The sequence below is a fragment of the Anastrepha obliqua genome, chromosome 2, assembly GCF_027943255.1.
Source record: "Anastrepha obliqua isolate idAnaObli1 chromosome 2, idAnaObli1_1.0, whole genome shotgun sequence".
Lineage (NCBI taxonomy): Eukaryota > Metazoa > Arthropoda > Insecta > Diptera > Tephritidae > Anastrepha > Anastrepha obliqua.
In genome coordinates, this window is record NC_072893.1 from 43,332,304 (window position 1) to 43,357,652 (window position 25,349).

Here is a 25,349-nt window from a genome sequence, read left to right on the forward strand (position 1 = left end):
AAGCAAGAACGTGTTGATGATTCTGAGCAGTGTTTGCCCTTGTGTAAATGTAATAAACCGGAATTTTCGCGTCGATATGTGACAGTGGATGAAACATGGATCCATCACTTCACTCCAGAATCAAAACGTCATACAACAACTGATGCAACTGATGAACCTCGCCCAAAGCGTCCGAAAACACAGCAATCGGCTGGAAAGGTTTTGGTCTCGGTATTTTGGGATATGCGTGGTGTAATATTTATCGACTATCTTGCGAAGGGAAATTCCACCATTACATAGCGTTTGAAGGCCCAAATTGCAAAGAAATGTCAGTATGGGGCAAAGAAATTTTTTTTTTTTGTTAGACCCGGGACTTTTTAGTCCATGGAGTAATACTGTTATAACCTTTGACTTTCCACTCCCAAGAACACTTTTCTATTTATTTCATTTATTTTTAATTTAAGGAATTATTTCCATGGTTTTTAATTTAATTTTAATTATTATTATTAGTATTGGCCCTTCAAACATTGCGACCTCTCATGTGGCCTATTGCGCTTACCGCAAACCTTAAATTGGGGGCTTTTGATGAATAGCAATAACTGCTCAGACTTTTTTTTAATCGATCTAGAAGACTTTTTATCCAGGTTTTCGTACCTGTTTGATGGAAGCTCTTCTGGCGGGAAGGATAAACATCTATAGGGTGGGCCATGTAAAATTTGTTTTTTGAATCGGCTATAAAGAAAAAAAAAACTAATCAACATTTTTTCAAATTTTTTATTTTATTTTGAAGACTGAACATTGTCATTTATAAATGAAAAGTATCTAATATCGTTCAAATGATATATTTAGAAAATTCAAAGTGCAAGTTTTTTTCCTCCAAAGTGATATTATCGCCTTCAAAATTTTTCCATAAACTCCAACGCATTTATGCCAGCTCATGAAACATTTCTTGAAATCTGTTTTAGGTACAGCCAGCAGATCTGTTTCCATTACTTCTCTTCGGCTGTTAAAACGCGTTGCTCATGGTGGTTTTTTTGCTCGCTTAAACAGAAAAAAATCGCAAGGATCTATTTTATATCAGGTGAATTCGCTGGCGGTTTGATGGTATTCCTTTCGTTCTTGGTCAAAAATTCTCATATAATGGACGCACTGTGCCACGTTGCGTTATCAGGGTGCAAAATCCATGAGTTCCTTCTCCACAAATTCTTTTTTTTTTGGTGATTGCTTCCTTCAAACGTTTCATAATGCCAAAATAATAATCCTTATTAATTTTCTTACCTTCTGACAAAAATTTGTGGTGTGAAATACAGTTGAAATCACTAAAAACCGCGAACACCGCTTTTTTTTTGCTGAAAACGACGTGGTTTTTTTGGTCTGGGTTCAATCGGAGCTCTCCACTTACTCGCCTGATATCTGGGTAGCGTTTCGTAACCATAACCCTCCAGTTTCAAGTAATAATGCGTTTGATGATTGTTGGATCGGATTCAACCTTGGAAACCATGTATTTGGCGATATCAACGCGACGCATGAGATTCAAGTCCTTTGGGACTAATTTTGCAGTAATACTGGGTAAACCCAAATCATTAACTACAATATCTTAAACAGATCTACAAGTAATGTCTAAGTGCTCTGCCAGATCTCTGATGATTAATTTGCGGTTATTTACAGGGTCCGCCATATAACTTTACGGAATTAAAAATGCTTTAAAAAAGAAACTACTCAATATTTTTTCAAACTGTTTTTTTTTATTTTGAAGTACAATCCTTCCGGTTAATGATGGAGCACAACTTCATTCATATGGCTGCCTCGGCTAGCCATGCACCATCCCATACGATCGGTCCAATTCTTCAACACATTTTCGATTGTATGCGGCTGTATTTCAGCTGTGACATCGCATATGTTGGTCCTCAGCGCATCAATTGTTGCTGGTTTGTTGGCATAACACTGGTCTTTGACGACACCCCAAAGATAATAATCCAACGACGTCAAATCGCAGCTCCGAGGCGGCCAAACGATATCAGAATTTCGGCTGATAATGCGATCTTCGAAGACAGTGGGCAAAAGATTGATCGTAGCATTCGCTGTGTGGCAAGTAGCGCCATCTTGTTGGAACCAAATGGCGCCAATATCCTAATCTTCAATTTCTCGGAACAAAAATTCGTTCAACATGGCCCGGTAACGCCCTCCATTGACGGTTACGGCCACTCCTCGCTCATTTTCGAAGAAAAATGGACCAATGATGCCTCTCGACCAAAATCCGCACCAAACAGTGACTCGTTGTGAATGCATCGGCTTATCTTCGAGTGCGTGCGGGTTTTCTGAGCCCCAAGTGCGGCAATTTTGCTTGTTAACATACCCGCCGAGATGGAAATGAGCTTCATCCGAAAAGATGATTTTTCGGTAAAAGTCTTCATCTTCTTCAAGTCGATCCCAAGCCCATGAAGCGAAGCGAAAACGCATTGGGTGGTCGCTCCGTTGAGCGTATACACAACCATTTTCGTTCAGCGGAAGAATAAAACTAATTTTCTGTCCAATCAGATGACAGCTAAGTGTTACCATTCTTCAAATAATACCTAGTTCAAATCCGTAACGATAGATGGCGGGCCCTGTATCAGCTTTTTTCACTTTATTGATGTGCAATTTTCCATGTTGAGGGCCTGTCCCTATATTCGTCATCCTTGATGGACTCAGGATCTTTATGAAGCGTTCACGGCACTCGTAAATGTATATTTTCTTTAGAGTATCAATACCGAAACAGTCTCCCAACAACAGTTCTCCCAACAACGTTCAAAGATTTTCGCACCATTGAATCGATTTTTAACGCAAAATTTCATACAAATTGATAGTTCTAAACACAAATCAATTTTTATAACAAATCGAAATCGAAATCGAATCGAGCATCACTTGGCGTTTATTCCGAGAACTTTTTGCTCATGGTGGTATTTCGCTTGCCTCTGACCCAGTGTTCCGTGAAAGCCTTGTCTTTCCAGTCTTCCTACTATAGTCTGAGGTGCTGTAAACTCGTAGACTTAAAAAAGTAAATAATTAAAATATAAATCAAATCACAAAAGCTCCGAACAGACTCATCAGCCCTACAGAGGGTTAAACAAATATCATCCACCGACTCACATAAATATTTTATGAGCCAACTCGTAGCTTATCAGCTACCTGAATTCATGTTAAAATTTGTTGCCAACATTTGTTGCTCTTCTATTATCATTTTTGTTGCTATGCGAGAGAGATATACTCATATCTACCGAATTGTGATCTTTTAATTTGCACCGCTTTTGATTTTTTATTCCTCGCCGGTGGCGCCTTGATTAGAAACTTCTGTAGCTGCTGGCATCACATAAATTAAATGCTTTATGAAAATGGATAAGCGCTTTTGCTATGGAATCTGCACTAGCTTTTGTTACAAGTGTTAAATGTTTGGAATAGAAAAAGAGTGTGCAGTGTGGGTGAGAAAAACTTTTGGCTGCTCACCTATCTCCACATATATAATTTTAACTTTTTATGCACATGCAACTGTTGCGAATGCCCGTATAGTATATCAGCAAGCTAAGCAGATGAGTTTTGAAAAAAAATAGTAGATTGCATATGCATCTGCACAATCGCTAGTTTTGAATAAGGCCAGTTAATTTTCTTCATTAGTATCGGTCGTTGTTTTAACTCGACCAAATCGATGTCAATAATGAAACTATTTATTATATAACAACTAGCGAAAACCCGCCCGTTCCGCTGGTCGTCTTTAAAAAAATCTAGATTAATTAATTAAATTAAGCCGAGAAATACTGTGTGCTTTTTATTAAAATTGTCGCGCATGAATAGTAATGAAAGAAGTTTTAAATAGTAGTAGCAATTAAAAAACGTTTGATGTGATTTATGTACTTTATTATTTTTTTTATTGTAATGCTCTTTGGTATACAATATTCTTCGTTTTTCCATGCGTTGTTGAATAAATGAACAATACCGATGGCTTACCAACTCTTGAGCATGAAACATAAAGTTGGCCATGAGAAAAACATGGATATTCTAAATCAATACCACAAATTGATAAAGTTTGGCCTTGTGACTTATTAATAGTAATCGCGAATGCAAGGCGAACAGGAAATTGAAGACGTTTGAATTCAAACGGCATATCCGATGGTATCATTGGTATTCGCGGTATTAAAACGTCTTCACCAGAGTATTTTCCATTCAAAATTGTTGCTTCAATGACGTTATTCATCAATCTCTTAACTGTTAATCGAGTGCCATTACATAGTCGTGGTTGATTTATGTTTCTCAACATAATAATCGGTGCTCCTATTTTCAAGTTTAGCATGTGTGGCGGTAATCCAGGTAAATCAAGAGAATTGAAAAATTCAGTGGGATAATTTACAATATCATCTTGATTTGTAACAGTGTCAACGGATCGATATGTTTGTTCTGGACTTTGTATGTTAGCCAAAATAGCCGCATTCATTTCATTCACATCTTTATTTTTGCCAGCCATGATGGCTCGTTCACTAAGCCAATCATGATTTTTGTAATTTTGAGGCAAATTTGGGAAAATACTTTGAATTAACTGTTCTTTCGTTTGACTTATTTGGCAAAAGTTTGGTTGTAAAGTTATTAAGCCAGTTAAATTATCGACAGGAACTTTGCCATTTCCAATATCCAATAATTGCTATGAAAATTCAGCAGCTGATGGATCATTTTGCATTAGAACACGTATATTTGTAGTTGGTTTGAGTGTTTGAACATGTCTACACAAATATGATGATTTCAAACATGCAGCCAATTCATCTGCTACAGTTGATCGAGGAATAACAGGCAGTGTTTGTCCAAAATCACCTGCCAGCAGCACTAAGGCACGACCAAACATTTCATTTTTACTACATAAATCTCGTAATGTCCTATCAAGCGCTTCCAGTGACTTTTTATGTGCCATTGTGCACTCATCCCATACAATTACGTGTGCGAAAAAGCGGAGAAGGAAAAGAGAACTGTTCTATCCCCCCCGCTTTAACCCAGCTATGTGTTCAGGTGCAAATGACTTTTTTGCGTGAAGTCTGATATAAAATAAGTTCTATTTACTCTTCTTAAATTTATATAAACTTTTCCAGGCGAAGTAAAAAAAAACTGACATATATTTGCTTCAACCGTATATTTGTGAGTACACAGGTAATACGTAAATATATGAATGATATAGGTAATATCTCATATTAGCATAACCTTTTCGCAAAAAATTAAGGAAACGATCACCAATCACGCCGGCAATGATACAATGCATTTTTCACTATAACTGACTTCAGATTAACGTTTATATAATAAGCGTATATGTAACATTTTAAAATTTTTTTAGATTTTTTTTTAAATTTTTAATATTAAGTGGTCTTCCTCTTCCTCTTCCTGTAGCTATTCCTTTTCCTTTTCCTCTTCCATCTCCAGCTCCATCTCCTTTCTTTATCCCGGAAACGGGCAGTAAAAATTACTTCACTTAAAAGCTTTCATCAACAGCTTCCATCTGATACCCATATTGTACAAACACATCCAAGGGTACCTTGGTCCACCTTTTCGGCTATATCTCGAGACCCTGGTAACTCAGAGATCTAAAAAATACTCTGTAGCACTCATCAGTAGCTTTGATTTGATACCCACATTGTAAAAACACATCCTAGGGTTACCCGGGTCCTCGTTTTGGCCTTCGGCAGCGCTACCTGGTGGCGAGTGGAATCAATAAGCATATTATACTAACCTTCACCGTGGAAAAATATTTATATATACCAAATTTCATAATAATCGGCCCAGACACACACGACCAAAATGTATTCAATTCTAATGAATGCTATGTGCGGTACAAAAAATACGTGCGGCAAATAGCAAAAACACACTCACTTAACCGACGCACCGCACACACTCGCGTTATCGGATTTCAACCAAACTTCACAAAAACCTTTGCCAAAACAACACCAACAATGTGTGAAACTTTCATTGTTTGCCTTACACGCGTTGCTGAGATTACCCCGGACAAACGCACACTTTTTTCGGCTTAATTTTTATATATGTATATAGAATATACATAGATATAGATATAGATTGTACAATTAGATATAGAGTATTTATTTGAATTAGAGGTTTTAGAAAAATTTCGAGTATGCAGTTTTTTAGTACATTGAATTTTGGTTTGATAAAGTGCAAGCTTCGAGTGGCTCAAAAATGACATTGATACCTATAATGAATGATTGACAATTTTTTTATATGGGATCATCAGCAAAAAAAAAAAATTCTCAAAATTGAACGCGGAATGGAAGCCATTTCAAACTTGCACTTTATTATGACAAAATTTAATTCTCTATAACGCCGGATACTCAAATTTTTCTAAAAATTCCAATTAAAAAGTTTGAAATTTTCATGAAATATTTTTTAAATAAATAAATAAATTTGTTCAACGTTTGAAACTTGGATTGGCTAAGAGTCTCTGTAGGTAGAGCGTAAAAGATTTCAAAAAGATTTGCCGTTTCGTCGTTTTTTCCGGAGCAAGAAACTTAATTAAGATCTGAAGTTAAATTGCTTCGATCCTGATAGTTGAATTGTTCATAGGGCCATAACTCAAAGGTTAATAAATCGAATTCACAGAATCTTCGTATTGCTACTTATATTGTCACTTATAATCGTCACGTAGTATGAAGTTTCTTTCCTTCTCTAATCCTCTTCTTCTTCTGCAAACTTTTCCATCAGTCTTCGTGTCATATGGTAGTAAAGTTGCTCATACGACATGTCTACCCTCTTAAAACACATTAAGAAAGCTGGCAAATTATTAAAACACAAATGACGATTGCCCCAACCCAATATTATAAAATTATGATTCATACTGAATATAGTAGCGTTTTCACAATATAGTAGGTTTTCCGAAAATTTGCTTAAGAATTTCAAGAAATTTTCAGGAATAGTTATGTTATTTGTTTACATCTAGAATTGCGGCATTCCAAGTCACACTGTTGTTTGCTTGAGGGCTGACTTCTAAGAAATCTTTTACTAACTTCCAAAAATTCTGTACAAATATTTGCTTTGAATGGATGGACGATGGAGAAAAATCAAGAGTGAAAGCCACGTCGTTGTTCGAGCCGCATTCGAGGGAAACTCGAAGTAAAGCATACAAAAATGTACAACGGGCTACTAGAAAGCTAAAGAATCATAAAAATAAGTCCACATCATACGTATATATATACATTAGGGTGTATCTTATTCTTAATTGTCGCGATAACCGCTTACGCGATTTTGGGCCAGTTGGACACACAAAGCGAAGCCAAGTCCTTCTCCGCATCGAATACGTTCAGAGCCGTAGTAAGGCTCATACAGCTCATCGTTCCATCGCCTGCGATATTCGCCGTTGCCACTGTGCAAAGGTCCAAAAATCATGCGCAGAATCTTTCTCTCAAACACTCCAAGCGACGCTTTATCAGATGTTGTCATCGTCCACGCTTCTGCGCCATACGTAAGGTCGGGCATGATGAGAGCCTTGTAGAGTGATAGTTTTGTTCGACAAAAGAGGACTTTCCTGCTCAGTTACCTACTTAGTTAATATTAGCACTTGTTGGCAAGAGACTCTACGTTGGATTTCCAGGCTGACATTTCTATTGGTGTTAATTTTGGTTCCTAAATAAACCAAGTCTTCTACAACCTCGAAGTCATAGCTGTCAACAGTGACCTGAGTGCCGATACGCGAGTGCACCGACTGATTGTTTGATGGAGGTATTTCGTTTTGTCCTCGTTCACCATCAGAGCCATTCGCTTTGCTTCCTTATGCAGTTTGGAAAAGGCAGAACTAACAGCGCGGTTGTTAAGGCCGATGATGCCTATATCATCGGCATACGCCAACAATTGTGCGTTCTTATAAAAAATTGTGCCTGAGCGATTAAGTTCTGCGGCTCGTACGATCCTCTCCAATATCAGGTTAAAGAAGTCACACGACAGCGAGTCATCCTGTCTGAAACCTCGTTTGGTATCAAACGGCTCGGAGAGGTCCTTCCCAATTCTGACGGCGCTGCTGGTATTGAGCAACGTTATCTTGCATAGCCATGTTATTTTTGCGGAGACAGCAAATTCAGACATCGCGGTACGTAGGTAACTTCTTTTCAACTGTCGAATGCAGCTGTGAAGTCGACGAAAGGATGGTGTGTGTCGATTCTCCTTTCATAGGTTTTTTCCAAGATTTCGCATATTGTAAATATTTGGTCCAACGATGGTGGGCTTCAGCTTTCCACACAATACGCTCGCTAGAACCTTATAGGCGATTTAGAATACTAGTCCCGCGATAATTGACACAGATTTCAGGATTACTCTTTTTATAGATTGGGCAGAGCACATTTAAATTCTAATCGGCAGGTGTGCTTTCATCCTACCATATTTCATTCAACCTCGCTTTTATCATTGTTTATGTACTCGTTAGTTAGTTTGGTACCGAGTTCCTCCACTGAAAGTACAGTTTTAAACTTTTTTTAGTTTTTAAATTGTCAATGAAGAAAGAATATCCCCTCTTAGATGGTTACTGCTCTCTGGTAAGCTGCTCTCTCTTTCTCTTTCGTATGTAATTTGTAGCATCCGCCACAACTACAAAACGACAGTGTCAATTAAGGTGACTTTTGAAAAATAAATATAGAAATAGAAACCTTAATTATTTTTGAAACAAAAGCCTGTGAAACTAATTTAATAATCGCAAATTTTTCTCCAGTATAGTTTTTATCCAGGCGCGCCCAAACCAAGAGCCTTTGTCCCATCAAATTTGTATCAGCTTTCAAGATAGTGTTCATAGCAAATAGCATTTGTATGTCATTGGACGCATACTGTATAACTTTAAGTGTAGGTACACTTATGTTCACAATAATAGCAGTGTAACATAATGCAAAGTTGTTACTCGAGCGGGAGCTGGATGCGGTCATCATCAGCGAGCAGTACGGATGGATTGCCAAGAGAACCTGGTTCGAGGGCGAAACAGAAACGGCCGCACTCTGGCTACCAAGCGGTAGCGCAGTCGCTGTCACACAGCACGGAGCCGGTCGTTGCTACACATACGCTCAAAACACACGCTTCACAATACTAAGCTGCTATCTTACCCCCAGCGACAGTATTGAACAGTTTAGAATGAAATTGGACCTTATTGGCCCCTTCATCGTAGGCGGAGACTTCAATGCCTAGACTGTCGAGTGGGGCGCCCCTACTACGACCACACGGAGAAACGCCACTACTTTTAGGAGACCAGGTTGTGAATACACCACGCCGGTTATCACCCTAGCGACCAATAGCCTGGCTGGGGCAATCAACGGGTGGCAAGTTCTGGAAAAATATACTGGAAGTGTATATATATTACCTCCAGACCCAGATGGCATCCCAGCTGAAGCTCTCAAACTGGTGGCTGAAAGTCGACCAGATGTGGTGCTCGATGTTTACAATGCAAGCATTGGCCAATGTATCTTCCCTAAGCTGTGGAAAATACAGAAACTGATGCTGATCAGTAAGGGTAAGGCTGACCCAGTGCAACCGTCAGCTTGGCGTCCGCTTTGCATGCTGGACAGCGCCGGCAAATTACTTGAAAAACTCATACAGCGCAGACTTGCAGAGTCTGTTGAGAGTGCAGCAGGATTATCAGCAAGCAATACGGTTTGCGAAGCGGGAAATCAACCCTTGGTGCAATAGTAGGTGGTGGTAAGCAGCGCTCAAGGCAGACGCCTCTACCCGAACCGCATCACCGTCCTGGCAACGTTTGATGTACGAAACGCCTTTAACAGCCTACGATGGATAGACATTATAAAGGCACTACGAGAAATGTTTCGAATACCTGCATACCTGCTAAGGATTCTCTACAGCTACCGGAGTGAGCGTGAACTGCTGTACGACACACCATATGGCCAGAAAACAAAAGCGGTAACGTCTGGCGCAGCTCATGGATCTATTCTCGGCCTCGATCTCTGGAATCTGAGCTACGATGAGATATTGAGCATAGAAATGCCAGAAGATATATATCTAGTAGGATACGCGGACGATATAACGGCGGCCATACCAGCTCGGGACACTGAGGATGCTAGAAGGAAGCTGAACCAATTCATGATAAGGACGCAAATATGGCTTGAGGACCACGGCTTGGAACTCGCCAAACATAAAACCGAAGTCATCCTTATGACAAGAGGTCACATGCCACTCGAGGTCAGCATGCAAATAAGCGACACGTCTCTAGTAACTCAAAAAGTAGTGAAATATTTAGGTATTCAACTTGATTTCAGGCTTACTTTCTGGCCTCAGATACGGCATGCGGCTTCCAAAGCAGCAAAGGTCACTGGTATGCTCAGTAGATTAATGGCAAACATCGGTGGCCCAACACAGAACAAAAGAAAGCTAATTATGCCGGCCACAAACTCAATTCTCCTGTACGGCAGCGAAGCATGGGGAATTGTGCTAAACTGCAAAGCGAAGCGCAAAGCACTAGAGGCTGCGCAACGAACAGCTGCACTTAGAGTTGCCTCAGCCTACCGCACTGTATCAGGCGCAGCAATTTTCGTGATCAGGGGGCAGATATCCGTCGACTTCATGGTCCGGGAACGAATAGATGCGTGGGACTCCAAGAAGAAACACGTCATCACTAGCTTCTCAAAACGGAGATGGCAAACCATGCTGTGGTGGCAAAGCCGATGGGTCACTGAACCGAGTGGCAGATGGACGTCGAAACTTATTCCATCAATTGACAAATGGGTCCAAAGGAACTTCGGGGAAGTGAACTACTTTTTAACTCAGTTTCTCTCGGGCACGGATACTTCCGGAGATACCTATACCGCATGGGCAAGGTAACCGATTCCAAGTGCATATACTGCGAAGCACCGAGCGATGACGCTGAACACACGTTTTTTAGTTGTGGCAGATGGCTCGCGGAAAGAAATGCTCTGAGGGAGCAGATTGGCGACATCGCACCGAGCAACATAATCAGCAAAATGCTCGAACGCGAGGACAACTCGAACGCGGTAACGAAATACATCGAGAACGTACTACGGGAAAAAAGATCGACCTCGACACAGTGCAACAAAGTGAAGCCGCACAGATAGAGACGCAAGAAGACGAGCTGGCTACAAATATGGTGGACCCAGACGTGGGTGAATAGAACTGGTCCTTTATGGATGCCGTTCCGGCAGGGTGTCTCCCCAGAAGGAGAGGAGAGATCGGTTTAGTGGCCACACCACACGACGCAGTAGATGACGGTTTGAGGTACTTTGTACTCGCACTTTACTGTACCAAAATTTAATGCGATATACAATAAAACTGCATGCCCGGAATTTTTCAAATTTTTATAAAAATTGTGAAAAAAAGTTTGAGATTTCTATGAAAATTAGTTGCATTTTTTAAAGTTCTTTACAGAGTTTGATACTTTGCGTTTAATGTTTTTTTGTAATAGAAACGAGATTAAAATAAATTAAGTAAGTAGTCAAAATTTTGTAAACTGTCGCGCTGCTATTATTTTGCACACTGATGTATTTAAGTATGTAAATTTGGTGTTAGAAAAAAATTGCTTTTATTATCCGCAGAAAAGCAACATCCATCTTCTGCTGTTGCTCCCGCTAACGCTCATAGCAAAATCATTATTGAGTTAGTCTCAAAGTATCAACGAAAATTAATTTAGTGCCACCTCCACAGCTGCTGGTTAATTTCGTTATTATTTACTTAAAAAGCTGAAAAAAGTATATATACAATTTTCAAATATTCACTACGCACAACTTAGTGTCGTGTTCATTATAAAAACTTTTACATTTTTCCAACCCACAATAAGCGTTCAATTTATTACACCTGCAAATATTTATATTCTCTTATTGCTTCTCAAATGGACCCAAATGAAAAAATTATTAATGAAAATTACGCCTACGGGCTTGTCAAAAAAAAAACTAAATCGAGTTAATAAAACAAATTGTGCCATAAAAAGCACATTAGTGTCGCGTACAGATACTACCGGTTCGTCTGTGTGCTTGTAAAAAACGGGAACTCCTCTCACTCGCACCCATCCCACTGAAAACTGATTTAGGCACTCAATGATTGTGCGCTGCATGCCGAGCGAGCGTTTAGTGGTTTGTGGCAGACGTGCGGCGAATTTATTGTTGAAATTAAATTTTTATGAACCTTTCAACGCGCAGACCAAACCAAACGATGATAGACGTTTTTTATATTATTGAACACATAATAAATATACATAAGTGAATATTTTTATACCCCGCACAGATGCGAGCGAAAAGCAGAAAATTTATTTTTATGTTTTCATGGTCCAGGAGTTGGAAAATAAAAATTAGAAAGAAGGGATTCATTATTTTTTGAATAGAAAGCTTTTATAATTGGTATCGTGTAGAAGGAAAAAATAGCGTACAAAAAAATTCTTGAGACAGTCTTGCGATTTCTTGACTCAGCACTGCTTAAGAACGCCAGTAAAGGGAAAATATATTAGGTGCGCAACTAAGTTCCCGCTGTTTGTCAATAGATGCCGTCATAAACCAAGCTTAGACATATGGTAAACAAACTGCTTCGACACATTAGTGATTTGGTTTTTTTATCACATACTTTTAGTTTTGGCTACTCTGCACGAGTTCAACTCAGACCAACGACCTCTGTGGGTAGACCTCATGAAGTCGTCAATCCATAGTTGAATCGATGCGGAATTGACACCTAGAAAGGGTTCAGGGCCTAGTGGAATACTTGCAGAGCTTTCGTTAGCCAATTTATCAGCTAACTCATTCCCTGTAATACCACAATGTCCAGTCACCCTAAATAAGACTAACTTTGTTGTGTTTTGCAACACTGTTCAGTTTTGTCTTACATTCACCGACTAACTTCGAAGAGCAGCGTGGGTTAGCAAGGGCTTTCAGTGCAGCTTGACTGTCACTGCAAATTCCAATACTGCTACCCCGCCACTTTTTCTCAATTAGCCAGTACGCCACATTAAAGGTGGCATAGACTTTCGTAAGGAATACCGTGGCCATCTGTCCTGTGGCATAGTCTGTCATGCGTAAATTCCCAATATTATAGCTTTTACAGCCCGTTGCCTAGGTAGAGAGCGGTCAGCGCGCTCCTGTACCTCAAACTTAAACTCGATTTTCTCGAAACTACTTTTTCCGTCACGGTCTGCATGATAACTCCGCCGTAGCCGAATGGTTTGGTGCGTGACTACCATTCGGAATTCACAGAGAGAACGTCGATTCGAATCTCGGTGAAAACACCAAAATTAAGAAAAACATTTTTCTAATAGCGGTCGCCCCTCGGCAGGCAATGGCAAACCTCCGAGTGTATTTCTGCCATGAAAGAGCTTCTCATAAAATTTTATAGATCCACCGAACATTTCAAAGATAAATGACGCAGACCTTGAAGCAACTTTTTTTCCGTGTATTTTGGGTCACGTGAATCTGTATATACTAATTTTGGTACAGAAAAATTAAAATACATTTTTTTATAAAGTTTAAGTAGGTATTAATAATTAATGTATACATTTTTTTTATATTTATTTCTGTTGTCATCCCTTCTAAAAAAAGTTGGTTTTTAGCGCATTTTTGGTGTTGCTGGACGTATGTACCCGCTTAAGAGAACTATAAAACATTTTAAAGTTGATTATCACTCGAAGCCATTAACAAAAATTAATAACTCAAAAATATATTCACTGGGCAGTCAAGATATAAGCTCTGCTATCACCTTAAATGCGGCTGGTCCTAGAGCATACAGACACCTCTTAAACACTTTCCACCATCCTTTCTCTCAACGCTTAACAACTGAGTCTGAACAGTGCCGCTTGAAGAAGCTTGTCTTCAAAGCACCAGCCATTTGATGAAAAATGTGGACCTCATCTTTGAAGAGAAATTGTGTGAGTTGTCTCTTGTAAAGAGATTGTTTTTCAAAGTCAAGATTCATTTTGAAATGAAATATTTGAGCAAAGTTTTGGAGCCAAAGCAATAAAAAAAAGGTTTACTATAAATAAAAAAAAAACTTTTTAAAATAGTTACGTAAGCTAGTGAGTTTTATTTCAAACGTATTTTTTATTTTTTATTATTTACTTTTTATTTTTTACTTTCTTCTTTTAACACACGTCTTGTCTCTAGTAATGATGGGTTTGCTTAATGTTGGGTCGAATGGAGCTTTGGAAGTCATATCTTTGGTGATATCAACGCCATCCATAGTTTTTGATCAAGGTGGTATATAGATTTTTTCCAGCTTTTACCACGGGATGGCATAGTTAGTTCCCTTATATATTTATTTAATTTTTATTTTCTAAACTAAAGAATCAAATACTTACTGAAAGACAAAAATTAAGAAAGAAGTGCGTGTAGCATAGTACACATAACAGAAGTGCAACTTTCAAGGCAGACAAAGAAAGAGGGAGAGACACGAGAGAGAATGAGAGAGAGAAAGAATATATATCTAAATAAATTCACAACATTTGCAGAGAATACAAATAGACAAAATTTACAAAAAACGGAGAAGGGTCGGCCGGTGTAGGTAAACGCCGGACACAAACCGTGGCAACAACGCGCACTACTCCGAGCGCTTATCACCCGCACAAACGCAGCGATTCCAGGACCGCAGCAATGGCACAAATTACCGCAAGGCAATACCCATAAATACCCGCCGGAATGGATAGCACTTTATAGTACGCACAAGCACTAGCCAGGAAACGGAAATAAGCGCCAAAAAGTAGGCACCAAGGAAATATAACGCGAAAAAGTAGGCACCAAAAATAGATTTTCTACAAGCGCCAAAAAGTAGGCAGTGTTATTTTTCACTATAAATTAGCAACCACAAGGAAAAACTTAGGAAAAATAACCTAAATTGTATCTAAGATATAAATAAGGTATAGCTCTCTCTTTCCTTTTACTCTACGTTATATCTATCTTATTTTCTTTCTTGCGGAACGAAAATGACCAAAACGTTGCATTGCCTTGAAATTTTAGTCTCCATTCTCGCTCGTCCATCGACGCCTAAGGAGTTTCACTTATTATAAAAAAATGATTTTGTGGAGAAAATTCTTGATTGTTTGATTTTTTGTTGTTCACTTAAATTTCTTTTAAACAAAAAAAAAAAAAAAAAAATTCATTAGTTATTGCTTGTATTCCATTAAACAGTTTCGAGGAAAGTTTTCTCAAAGATGTTTTTTTTATTCTTAAATAGAGGTGACTTATGTTTGAAAAAATAAAAAATTTCTCTCACCGAAAGGCAACAATAATTTCTGTTGGAAGTTTCTGTTTCAGGCCAAGGCACATTGAACAGGCACTAGCAGCAGAGCGGTTGATTTTATTTTTTCTATTTAGTTGGTCCCTATATTGGCAAATTTTGTTTAAATACTCTGCACTAGCAATTCTTGTTTACAGATTTTGCCATTCTAGGGACCAAAAGCAAAAATACAATTCATTGCTATTACTATTTAAACGTCCCTTGGTTCAGATAAATATTTTTATTAGAATTTTTATTTGTTTTGTTCTGTGAGAAATCAAGAATTGAAAATTGCTTTCTATCTCCGCTATTTTCTTAGTTCGTAAAAATTTCTACGTAGTTTTGAAAGGCCTTTTAACTGTTTTTCTCATTTATACCACCAACAAATTGGTTTGTGAAGGCTATAAGCTCGTGAAAAAGTCTATGACATACATATTTTTTTAAATTACATTTCTTCTTCTTTTCTACTTTAACTACAATTGATTTATCAAATTTCAGAAATCGCTGAGTGGCCTACAGTAATTGGCAACAAAAAAAGTTACGTGAGTGCGCGCGTAATCGGGATGCCGAAAGCAATCAAGCGGGCGCCACCTTCCACTTCCGCTGCCACTTCAACTGCATCTGCACAATTCGTTCGTGTATAAAGTAATTTAAATTCAATTTTATGCGCAACTTTTATGCATGAAAGTGGTTACCAACTTTGACGTAATTTTTTTTTTTTTAATTTTTACTTTCTTTCTCCATACACACACACGCACATATATATATACCATCACATATATACTCGTGTATTTTCATGGCAAGGCAGAGAAAATAAGTAAGTCCACAATATGTTGCCTCCATAGACCAAATGCAATGCCCTTTAGAGCACGAAAAGCTTAAAATGAGAGCCATTCAGTTGCAGACAACTTACAGCAACAGATGACTGAATATGATTTTAAAATAGAATAGCGAAGCAGTAAGTAAAAATACAGTTTAAAAAATGGATAAGAAAAAAAAAATAAAAACTAAAAAAAAACCTAAAAAAATATGCAACTTAAAATTGAATAAAGTTAAATTTGTAAACATAGTTGAAAAATACAAAAAAAAAGAAGCAAAACGGTTGTCACGGAAGGAAGCACTGAAAATAGCAAACGAATTTTTCTGACTCTCAGTCGCAGCATGACCCTTCACAGCTATTCGCCACACATACACGCATATGCGCACACACACTAAGATGCGTAAGAGCGGGAAACGCTGCGCAACTTTCGACTTCGATGGCGCCAGTCTTGCAAAATCCAGCATAAAACCTCACACTCGCTCCGCCGCACCTTCAACCAGCCGTTCCTCCTTGCGCTTGCTGTCGTTCACTTCTTTCTGGACTTATATGTAATTTACTTTATTTTCTTCGTTTGTGCAACTTTCTATACTTTTTCTTATTCATTTTAAACCAATGAATACGGATGCACTGCAAATATTGGTCATGTCCGGCTGAGAAAGGCGAAAAGGAAATTGTAAAGATGTTAAAATGCAAGAATATCAGTTTGCTAGGATGTATGTATATGTAAATGGTTTAAAGCTAAACCGCATTTGATTGAGTAAAAGTACTGCAGAAGAAAATGAAAGCTACGATATTGAATTTTTTGAGTGAAGAAAATTATTAGGGTGGGTCGAAAAAAATGCCGCTTAATAGGAAATAGTTTGCAGCACGTTTCCCTCTGAGCTAGTGATGGATTAATTGACTTAGAAGCAGAAGAATCGGAAGTGATACTTTTGTGGTAGATTTTTTAAGAAATTTAAAATTCAATCTTGCAGCTATTCTAAAGGGTGAGTCATCAACTGGTATCTTTCTAAAACAGCTCTAAAAACACCGTTCAATATTAAATAGAGTTAATTTTCCGATTACACTGTGCGTCAATCGAATCGAGAAATCCTACAAATCTAATTGGGTAGTGTAGCAAAATTTTGACTGAAGACGCAATGGGTGCCGCGTTCGCTAACAATGGAACAAAATACATTCGAATGCGACTTTCTCAGCAACATCTAGAGCGTTTTCGAAAGTATAAAGTGACCCATGATCCTAAATCAAAAAAGGACTAAAGCGTGGTTTGAACTTGGTTATTCGGCTACAAAACGAGTTCGTGTCCAGAAATCGGCCAATAAGGTCTTAGAATCAGTTTTGAAGTGGTACGAACGGGAAAACAATAAATTACGAATATTAGTGTACAATTTTAGACCAAATTCTTCTGTTATACTATAATTGTTGTTTTTGTTGCCTAGTATTTTGTAACACACTAATTCCAAAAAAGGTGGTACCAGTTTTAATAAAAAAGCATGCATAGCGCTGAAATTGATTATAATACAGCTGAATTGTAATTTTGTGATCACTTTTGCTCCATAGTGTATGTATAATTGGCGCATACACCCTTTTTAGGTGCTTGACCGAGCTGCTCCTCCTATTTGTGACGTACGTCTTCATGTTGTTCCACAGATGGAGGGACTTACAGTTTCAAGGCGACTCCGAATTGCAGATATTTTTTATGAGGAGCTTTTTCATAACAGAAATACACTCGGAGGTGGGCCATTGCCCGTCGAGGGGCGGCCGCTATTAGAAAAACTTTTACTTCATTTTTGCTCTTTCACCGAGATTCGAACCAACGTTCTCTCTGAATCCCGAATGGTAGTCACGAATCCATCCATCCAATTTCCGTTTTCTTGTGAACAAGACTATGGTTGTTTTGTTCGGATTTACGGAAAGTTCTTGTCTCATGCACCAGTCAACGATTTTGTCCAGATTTTCTGCACTTTCGTGCACGGTAGTATACTTTCGAAACTTTCATTATGGCAATGGATCGATCACTATTTGAAAAAAAAAAAAACAATTTTTTTTTGCCAGCATTCGATTTTCCATTTCCACACCGCGCTTGATACCCGGAACCAACTGACGCGAGTTGTTGTTATACTAAATTTTACATGCAGATATTTCATTACTATATTCAAGTTCTTCAAACCACTTGCTGCTCATACCAACTTTTGTTTTCAGCTCAAACTGACTTGCCCTAATGTGTGATATAAATATAGTATAACGCCCTAGCAGCACTGCAAAGAGGAATAGTAATTGAGAAAGTGAAATTTCTTATGAGTACATAAATTGTCTGCACAAAGAAAAATTTGAAAGGGGACAAAAATCTATTTCAACTAATTGCGAGCTATCCGAAAGTTAAAGAAGCTCTAATTTTCTTGCTATTGATGTTAACTGACTTCGATTATTGATTATACGTCTGCACTACCACTTTAGGAAGAGAAGTAAACGGAAAATACTTTAAAAAATTGGAATTGAAATAACAAAAAAAGTGAATATGTGCACATGAGCAGTGATATGAATACAGCACCTTCTATGAGGGGTCATAACCTTGTTTATATGTTTGCATGAATAACTAAGATTTAATGGAGTTCCTAGAAAATGTGTAGTATGCAGTTTATAGCTTATCGAATTTTTGATTATAATAAGGCGGCCACCGTAGCCGAATGGGTTGGTGCGTGACTACCATTCAGAATTCAGAGAGATCGTAGTTTCGAATCTCGGTGAAACACCAAAATGAAGAAAAAGTCTTTTTTCTAATAGCGGTCGCCCCCCGGCAGTCAATGGCAAACCTCTGAGTGTATTTCTGCTATGGAAAAGCTCCTTATGAAAAATAACTGCCGTTCAGAGTCGGCCTAAAACTCCCTCTATTTCCCTCTAATTTGATGATTTTGCACATTTTTTCCATATAAAAAATGCTATTGGGTGGGGAAAATTATAAAACAAGCAACTTAAACTTTTATTTCGTTTTACTAAAATTTACTAAGCTATAAAACTGTATACCAAAAAGATTTCCAGAAATTCCAGAAGAGAAATGGAAAATGTTTTGGATTTTTCTCATTTTTGTATAAAATTTTAAGATAGTACTTACATGGGTTTTGTTAAATAATGAACCATGCTTTTATGCAAAAATAACGTAAAGATGAAACCATAAAGTAAGAAAAATATTCAAAACGGCTTAAAATGTTGAGGTGCCACTATTTTTTCCGGGTCGCACATAGATACTCGAAAAAATTTTCCGAAAATATTAGTGCAAACAAATGGCTTTGGTGCCATTTTAAAAATATTTCTTCACACATTTCACATATTAAAAAACACTCATTCTCACCTGGAACTCTCATCTGACTGCTATTATCTTTGAGGCGGCACGAGCTTCTTTCCACACCTTTTAAAAAACATTGGGCCTACTTTTGACCTTTAACTAGCAGTCTAAAACCGCCTTTGGAGTGCTGGCCTGAAGTTAAGCAACGAAGATAAATCTTCATCATCATCATTGTTTGCTTGAATCCCCAACAACACCTACGCAGCATCTCGCCAGATTACTGGATAACGCCTTCATCTGCTTCCAGCTTAATCCTAGCAGAGCCTCCTCGCGATTCACAGTTCATTCCAGGTTTCCCTTGGGCTGCCAGGCGCTCTTCCTCTCGCTCAGGCACTCTTCCACTTGCATTTGTGTCTTCGAATCCTTATGTCTAGCGACTCTATGCTAAAGCTTTTTGGAGCAATTCCTTGTTTGTCATTATTTTTGACCAGCAAATTCGGAATATAATTCTTAGACAGCGGTTGATAAAAACTTATAAGCGACTGGTTATAGCGATGGTGATTTTCCAGGTAGATTTTCCAGAGACTTCAAGAGCTTAATCTGTAACTGGGACTCGGGTTGCTGTTTCGCCATATAAAGTATAGCATCAAAAATGCCCCTTTGGCAGGGAAGCGTATGTCTACAGCCGCGCCACCACCCGAGGCAGCATTCATTCTCGTAGAAATGACTTACTTGGTGAGGTGATCTACGAACTGCGTCGAATTTCTTCAAAAGAATGGAATCAGTGAGCAGTCAAATCCGTCTGTATGTGCCGTAATAGACAGAAATTGGAAAGTAAGATAGCTGATAAGTACGGAAAGTCAAGCGATCTTAGGTTGGGTCTAATTTTCTTACCAGTTATAGCCGATACCCATCCTCAATAATGATTTCAACGAGTATTACCTCCAGTACTGCATCTTCAAACTTGCCTGGATGCCCAGGATTTTCCTAAATATAAACTTTTTTGAAGTACTCAAACTATGGGACACACATAATATAGATAGAACGTCGATCAGCATAAGTCTCTATAAGAATTTGATGACTTCACCGTGCGACAAAAATTAATTTTTTCCGGTTTTTCCATGAAAAAGTTCATATGCATGTAAATCTATTAAATTTATATATAAACTAATTTATTTTAATATCAGGACATATCCTCTTTCTTTTGATTTCGATAATAATATCGTAGATTTAGTAAAATTATTTAAAACAATTTTTTGAAAATTTTGTACTTTGGAAGTTTAAAGCCCTTTAAAAAAACTAAATTGATGAGGAAATGAAAAACTAAGTACGCAGATTAATATACAAAATCAATAGTTTCGCGTGTATATGAAATTTTTTCGGAATAACTTTTACTACCGCGCTGAAAATTAAAGAATGCCACGCGTTTAGAAATGTATTTTTTTTAGTAAATTAAAATTAACACCTTGAATGAGAAAATTCGCTTCGCTGAATCCTCAACTACAGTAGATATTTGCATCGCAGAAAAAGAATTTTAGGAAAAAATGTCTACGATTAGTAAACTTTTTTCAGAGCAAGACTTTTCGTGATAGTTTGTTTGCATACCTTCTACTCAAATATGAACGAGGCGGTATCAATAAAACGGTCCGCGGATGACATATGGCAAAAATAAATTTTTTGTTTTTTGGTAGGACTGTTATAAGCTTACATGGCAAATTTCAGCGTGAATGCACCAGCTCACACATCACGTCTTGTTCGCGATTATTTGAACAAAAATAATGTTAATATCGTTCCGCAAGCACCGTATTTGCCTGATATGGCTCCATGTCACTTTTTCCTGTTTCCCAAGCTCAAGTTGCCGCTCCGTGGAAAACATTTTGAGACAATTGAAGTCATAAAAGAGAATTCGAAGAACACATTCGAGCTTGACTTGTTTACAGTAGCACAGAAAACAAACTGTGACATATCACGCTGAAATTTGCCATGTAAGCTTATAACAGTCCTACCAAAAAACAAAAAATTTGTTTTTGCCATATGTCATCCGCGGACCGTTTTATTGATACCGTCTGGTTCATATTTGAGTAGAAGGTATAATTAACCCAGATAGAAGTTTAAATGAAATTTTTTTAGTTATATTCAGTATTGGAAATCATAGCACAGGTTTTCGAAGAGAAATGCTATTTTTATTTTTTAATTTAAGTTATAAATAAAATTATAATTTTATTTTTACTTTTGAGGGAAAACACATTTATATAAATAAAATATATAAGCACAAGTTTTAATCAATTTATTAAAAACCTTTGGGAAAATATTGTATTTTTTTTTGAATTATTTTTTAGATGTTTTTTATTTCTCCGTTACGATTTAGGCCAAAAATTATTCAGAAAAATATTTGCGAAATGTTGCTTTTAACATAAAATTTTCGTTTTACATTTTTTTTGAAAGAAATATATGTATTTGTATAAATAAATTATTTGAAATTTTTTTTTTTAATTTGTTAAAAAATGTATATATGTACGTGTTTTCGAAGGAGATGTTGTTTTTTAAATCAATTTTTTTTATTTTTTACGAAAAAAATATATTTAAACATAAAGGGTGGTTAAGTTTCAAGGGCCGGTGTTGATTTTGAATACAAAAAATTTTTTTTAGTAAATTATTGTCATTTCTCTTTTCTCTCATCCTTTAGCTCTTCAAGTATACCTTTTCCTTCAAATAACCCCAAAGGAAGAAGTCCAACGGTGTCAAATCACATGATCTTGGCGGCCAATTCACATATCCGCGACGTGCGATTATTCGGGCAAAAGAGCCATTGTTTCGTTAGCTGTGTGACAAGTGGCACCGTCCTGTTGAAACCACATATCGTCCACATTCATATCTTTCAATTCGGGCCATAAAAAGTTCGTTATCATCTCACGATAGCGAACACTATTCACAGTAACTGCCTGACCAGCCTCGTTTTGGAAAAAGTACGGCCAAATGATGCCGCCGGCCCATAAACCGTATCAAAGAGTCACTCTTTGTGGGTGCATTGGTTTTTCGGCAATCACTCTTGAACTATCATTCGCCCAAATGCGGCAATTCTGCTTATTGACGAATCCACTGAGATGAAAATGTGCCTCATCACTGAAGATGATTTTCTTCGAAAATTGGTCATTCACTGTTGCCATTTCCTGCCACCATTCTGACCATTGACGACGCTTAAAATTGATTGTGTATCTTTCTATGGTTTAAGTTGAATTAGTCTGAAATTGAAAAATGTCAAATTAAATGCAGAAAAAAACTTGACGTTTAGGTGTGGTTCACATTCAACATCGGGCCTTGAAATCTAATCACCCTTTATAAATAAATTATGAAAAAAAAATTTGAATTAATGTGTCAAACAGTTTTTATAGATACATGCTTTCAAGCGACATGCTTTTTTTTGTAACATAAAATTTAATTTTTTTTGTATATATTTTAGGAAAAAGTATATTTATGTAAATTAATTATTTGGGAGAAAGTTTATATTAGATTTGTTGAAAAACTTTCGGGAAAGTAGTTTTTTCGGATTTTTCGAAATGTGTTTTTTTAATTGTTTTATATACGAGGGGACTCAATAAATGCGCGTGTTAGAAATCAATACACCTTTTTTCAAACAATTTATTTTTTAGTTTTTAACCTTTTTGCCCTTCTAGAAAAATACACTTCTCCCAATGCTACGGCCACTATTTTAACCCTCCCTAAAAATAGGATTTGTCGAAATACGCCTCTGTCTCGGCGATGAGTTTCTCGTTTGCGCTAAATATTTTTCCGGCGCGCCCCTTCTTCATGTTAGGGAACAAGAAAAAGTTGCAGGAAGCCAGATGGGGTGAGTACGCCAAATGCGGCCGTGCCTCCTTCAATTTTTTGTGGAAGCAGTCCAATAACTCACTGTAGTATTGTCCAGTGATCGTTCTTCCTTTTTCTAAATTATCCAGGAGGATGACGCCGTTTGCATCCTAAAAAATCGTCGCCATGACCTCTCCGGCCGATGGCACTGTCTTCGCCTTCTTTCAGATTCGCGGTAGAAATCCATTGTTTTGATTGTTGCTTAGCTTCTGGCGTGTAAAGATGAATTCAGGTTTCATCAACGGTGACAAATCGACGCAAAAATTGCTTCTGAGCTCGCTTAAATTGCTCCAAATACTGCTTCGAAATTAACAGCCGCATCCGCCGAGCAGTTGCAGCATCCATCGGGCCGACAATGTTTTCATCGCCAATTTATCATGAAAATATTAATTACCATTCTGGTCGACACACCTATAGCCTATGTCCTTTCGCGCACTTTCGTTCGTCGATCAGCGAGAATCATGTCGTGGACTTTTTTGAATGATTTCCTCGGTAACCACGACGGCCGGGCGTCCTGGTGCAATACCTAACTGTGATCATAGATGGCGAAGCGTCCCCATAGACAGCATTCAACTTTGCTTTTATCTCTTCGCATTTTTTCCATCAAAAAACAAGAAATGAATTACCAAACGATACTGCTCTTCTTCCATCTTAGCGAAAATCACGAAACACTTACTTAAATAGCTGCCTTGAATAGCTTCCTTATCCAAACAAATTATCAATCAGTCTGAAATTTGGTTTGCCGTCGGTAGATAGACGACATCGCACGATGCTAATACCAACTTTCTTCAGGAACGCCCTCTGTCATCAAACTCGGGTACTCATTTAACCGCCCTCGTACATTGCTTAGACTATGCCCTGTAACCTCTGAAAGTTCCATAACGAACTTCTTCAACAGTTTCGAGATATAATTAAATACGCACAGTGTCTTAGTGAAATATACTGCACAAATGGAACATCATTAATATTATTTAAAAAGTATCCCGTTCTGAAAAATTAAAAAAAAAAAGATTTAATTCTATAAAAATACCTAAATTACTTCACGTTAAAAATTCAATACCTACCTATAGAATAACTTTCAATACTGACTTCTTCTTTTTCTCAAAATGACTAAAACCAAAAGAAAATTTCTCTATAAGCAAACTCACTTCCACATTACTTTCCTATTGTTAATGTTCGTCTAGCTACCTTTAATCCTTGAAAAATGGCAACAAAATGCTTCCCATTTAAAATGCATTAACCCTAAAATGGGCTTTTGTTTCTCGATTTCTTCGGTTTAATTTCATCATCGCATCTTACAGCCATTCACCAAATTATGCTTCGTCCTTGAGAGCCTTCCAAAAATCCCAAGCAAAGAGAAACGCGCTGCATATTTCACACATAAACTGGCACAGACCACGAAGTATTTTCGTATGTAATCGAATAACTGGCATGAAACAATGCCAACTACATCACACACAAACAATAACAACCACAATCGGAAAAATCCAACACGACAGCAATTGATTGCCATAGTTTCGATGTTGTTGGGTGTAGGTTTAGTAATTGAACGACATCCATTTGGTATGAAAAATGCTCACCGCATCGAGGAGGGCGAAAGTTTGGTAAAAGCCTCAATATCAAATGCCAAATGTTGAAGTGTACGATATGTAAACCACAACAACAACAACAACAGCAGCAAGAACGATACGTTTGGACCTTAGAGCGGCAGCGATATGTGAGGCATAGCCATGCCGCAAGTACCATTTATGTCAAAATGCCGAAATGCCAAACCAGCAGATACAAATAAGAAGCCCTACATGTGTATGTGTACATGTGTGTGTGCGTGTATGCACTTGCATGGAAAATCATTTTAACTTTCAGTTGCTGGCGAATGTTTTACGATTGTTTTGAGCTGCCAACAAAAAGTCGCATTCAATTATTATTTTTTTTTCATATCGTTTTCCACTGAAAGTTTTGACTTAAATGAATGGCATTTCATCAATTTGCAACTGTTGAGTAGACTGGCATTGCGAGTTGTTTACTTTTTTCCAAAACTTTTGCTTTATTTAAGTCTTTATGCGAATGTGTGTGTGTGTGGGGGCTTTCTACTATCCTTGATGGAACGGCTGAACGAACTAGCGAAACAAATTACCAGTTCAGAACTGGGAGCGAAACGGCACATTCGCGAACCTATCACTTACTGGCGATGTCACA